At 40.1% G+C, this 4,298-nt stretch overlaps 1 non-coding gene across 1 annotated transcript; it reads right to left on the bottom strand.

The window, feature by feature from the left end:
* Positions 1 to 3,988: 3,988 nt before the first annotated feature.
* LOC136207622 (small nucleolar RNA R71) lies at positions 3,989 to 4,095 on the bottom strand. Its single transcript, XR_010676754.1, has one exon. It is a non-coding gene; the product is annotated as a small nucleolar RNA R71 (small nucleolar RNA).
* Positions 4,096 to 4,298: the final 203 nt, after the last annotated feature.

Genomic DNA, 4,298 nt, shown 5'->3' on the forward strand with positions numbered 1-4,298 from the left:
TCGATAGACAGTTGGGATCAACTAAGCAGGGAGTTTTGTGCTAAATTCGCTGGCTGTATCCCTCCAGTGATCAATTCACGGAAGCTTTTTGAATTAAAACAGAAGGCGAATGAGTCCCTTCGAGAGTATGTAAACACTTTCAACAAATTGTGTATACAAATTGTTGATGTGGATATCTCCATGGCAGTGGAATCTCTGGTAAAGAACACAACTTGTAAGAGTTTACAGGAGGATCTAATTCGAAAGAAGCCCAGCAGCATGACAGAATTGATGGAGCGCTGCAAAGACTTTATGGAGGTGGATGACATTCGTCGCGAATCATTATCTCCACCTAGAAAGGACAAAGGCGAATCTCGCCACTGAGATAGAGAAAAAGACAAGCACCAAGACTCCTCCTCTAGAGGCCGGCGAAGGGGTTCCAAGAACAAATCGACGTTTGTCACGTCCTTTACACCTCTCAATGCCTCTAAGAGCGAAGTGCTCATGTGGATAGAGAACAGCCAGCACAAACGGAGCATTTCATACCCCGAACCAAAAGGGGGGGAGTACACCAACACTGGTAAAAATCCTAAAAATTATTGTAAATATCACAGGAAAAATGGCCATGACACAGACGCATGCTGGGAGTTAGCCCGTGAAATAGAGCGTCTCATTGAGAGATTCAAATTGGATCGGTTCATCCAAAATGATGGCAAGAAGGGAGATGGTGATAGATCCAGAGATGACCCGAAGAAGAAAGGAAAAGGGACCATCAATGTCATAGCAGGCGGACCTGGGTACCAACCAGTACTGCAAAAGGAAAGACCACCGCTCTTGACAGGGCATCACTGAATCGCCCCTTTGCAGATGTAGGTCTAGAGATCTCTCCTCATGCAGATGCCTTGGTCATTACTATGACGGTGGAAGGCTGGGAGATGAAAAGAGTGATGATAGATACTGGGAGTTCGTGCAATGTCATCACAAGGGGAGCATTCACCAAACTAATAGTAGACCCGATCCAGGTAGAAACCACCATATTAGACATCCTGGGAGTGACAGGACACACCATTCGCACGAAGGGTCAAATAACGTTAGATTGTGAGTTAGCGGATGACGAACAAGTCTGGAAAGGCGATCTGGAATTCTCTATCCTGGATGGTCAGTTAGCCTATAATATGATCCTTGGGCGACCTTTTATCTCCGAAGCGGCGGCCCTTATCTCCATTCGCCACTTAACACTTTACATCCCCACGGCCAAGGGAGGTGTAATGATCAGAGGGAGTCAAAAAGTAGCTCAGTAGACATATTCGGCATCATTAATGATTCGCCCTCAGACAAAGGAAGAAGACGAAGAAGAACTCGTCACAATGGCCTTGGGCGAAACGGAAATGTACCTCATGGCAGATGAAAAGCAGGTACGGATGGCTAAAGGGCTCAAAGGAGAAATTAAAGAAGCAATCACCAAGGTTCTCCATGAAGCAGAAGACGTCTTTGCTTGGAAGGATGAGATCCTCCTCGGGATTAGTCCAGATGTGATCACTCACAAACTCAACATCGACAAAGATGTAGTCCCGATTGCCCAAAAGCGGAGAAACCATGGCCTAGAAAGGCAGAAGGTGATAGAGGAAGAAATCACCAAGCTCCAACGAGCGGATGCCATTGAAGAGGTACTTTATACACAATGGCTGGCGAATGTCGTTCTAGTGAAGAAAGCAGGCGGATCCTACCGCATGTGTATTGACTTTACAGATCTCAATAAAGCTTGTCCAAAGGACAACTACCCCTTGCCGTGTATCGATATCCTCGTAGATGGAACCGCGGGACACGCTATGTACTCCTTCATTGACGTGAATGTTAAGCCCAAAATATACCTAAAATATCATCGATAATTACATCAATATTGCTACGAATTTATGCTATTTATAACTGTTTAGAAAGCTTTTACTCTCGAATATGTTTCTTCCTTGTAAGGTGCATAAATATTTGGTAAAATCCAAATAGGAACGAAAAGAGCTCGAAAACAGAAGAAAAACCCTACAAAAGGAGTCGAAGACGATAAAAATTAATAAACGCCAAATCGAGGACGCGAACGAAAGCCAAAGAGGTGAAAAACGTTCCGTGCCGCGACCGTGGCCCCCACATTCTCGGTCGCGACACGCGTTCCTCGGCTTCTCCTTCCCTTCGTTTGAAGACCAATTGATGCTCCCCCATTCTCGGTACGAGCAGGATTCTGTAGAAGCCTAGTTACACACTTTCATTTTTGACGAAACACGATCGTTCGGGTGGATAAAGACGTCCTTTCGCAACGGATACGATCCTTCACAATGGACATGACACTTCAATCAAGACTCTTCAACATCTATAAATAAAGAGTTGATGGAGAGTTGAAGATATGTAGAAGAAAGAGATTAGTATAGAATTTATGCAGAAATTCTGAGTCAAGTGATTCAGAAGTTAGATTTCAATTCTGTAAAAAAGCAATATGCTGTACACACATTGTTTATTCAATAATAACAAGTTTAGTAGCGTTTAGACATTGTTCCAGTTTAGTTTTCATTTTGGTAGTAGACCGACCCAGTCTCTATTATGAAGATTCAACGAGAAGATTGAGTAGAGGATCCGCCCCAGAGCCTGACAAACTCTAACGAAACCCAAGGAAAGGATTGACAACCTGTTCACTTGCAAGCCGTCGAATGTTTCCATGCTCCATGTTCTCTATAAACTTGTATCAATTTATATTTCATCTAATAAAGTCCGTTCTATTCGATAGATTTTTATGCCGCACTTTGGTAAAGGATCCGAAGTGGATGCTGGTGTTTTCATTAAAACGTATTTAATTCAAAATCTTTACAAGGAAACTTTGTTGAACACTTAGGCAAATTATTATCTCGAAAGAGTTTTAATTTGATTAAGGGCAATTATCCCGGATAGGGTTTTGTCATGTTCAAAGCCAAATAATTAGAGGTTCCGTCATTTATTTCATCTTTATAATTCGTACAAAGTTTAAAGTTGTTTTCTTTGCTTAATGCAAACAAATACATTTGTTTACTTTTCTAAAAAGTACTAAACGTTCCTATCTTGCAAATTCATTATTAAATCAGAGTATTTTCTAACGTTTTCATACTCTAACCTAATTCTCATTCTAGCAATTTCAAAACCAAAACCGATTAAACGATTTTCCATATTATAAACCTTAAAAGTAAATTTAACCGATTATAAATAAGTTTTGTTCAAAAAAACGCTCCCTGTGGGATCGATATCTTTTATTACTACAAGCGTACACCGTGCACTTGCGGGAATCGCTCAACAAGTTTTTGGCGCCGTTGCCGGGGAACTCCAAAATTTTTGATAAAATTTTAAATTTTTTCATGTTTTATTACGAATCTAGGTTTATTCATACTTATTTTAATTTTCTTTTATTTTATAATTTTCAATTACTAACATATTTATTCTTCAAATTCTGTTTTGTAGGTAGTTTCAGTTCGTGCGAAATTTCAGGTTCATGTGCAGTTCTCGAAGTTCAGGCACGTCACCAGATCCTATTGACCCAGAAATTGAAAGAACTCTTAAAAAGAACAAGAAAGAAAAGAAAAACAAAAACAAAACCCCAATAAAAACTAAAATTACCGAACCAGAAGTTATGGCCACACTTATGGATTACGCTAGGCCAGGAGTGGCCGGTGTAACAAACAGTATAGTTAGACCCCAAATTAATGCACACCATTTTGAAATTAAGCCTGCGTTGCTTAATATGTTGCAAAATAATGTAACATTTTACGGGTTACCTAACGAAAATCCTAATACCCATTTGACAAATTTCTTAGAAATTTGTGACACTTTTAAAATTACTGATGTAACTGCAGAAGTAATCAAACTTCGCCTTTTTCCTTTTACTTTGAAGGATCGAGCCAAAGAATGGTTAACTTCTATGCCAGCCGCATCATTTGAGACTTGGGAGCAATTAGCCCAAGCATTTTTATCAAAAAAATTTCCTTTAGCAAAAAACGCAAGAGTCATTAAAGAGTTAACATCTTTTTCTCAAAATGATAATGAAACTCTTTATGAGGCTTGGGAACGTTTTAAAGAAGTTCAACGTTTATGCCCACACCACCAATTGCCCGCTGAACTTTTAATGCAAACATTTTAAAATGGACTAAATCCTACAACTAGAAGTTCATTGGACGCTATGTCTGGAGGGTTATTTATGAAGAAAACATCTGCCCAAGCAAGAGAACTTTTGGAGGAAATGGCAATCAACAGCAGTATGTGGCCCGCGGAATGTGGACACGTACCATTAGCGAAACCATCATCCTCGAATA

This window comes from Euphorbia lathyris, chromosome 9 (genome assembly GCF_963576675.1).
Source record: "Euphorbia lathyris chromosome 9, ddEupLath1.1, whole genome shotgun sequence".
NCBI lineage: Eukaryota > Viridiplantae > Streptophyta > Magnoliopsida > Malpighiales > Euphorbiaceae > Euphorbia > Euphorbia lathyris.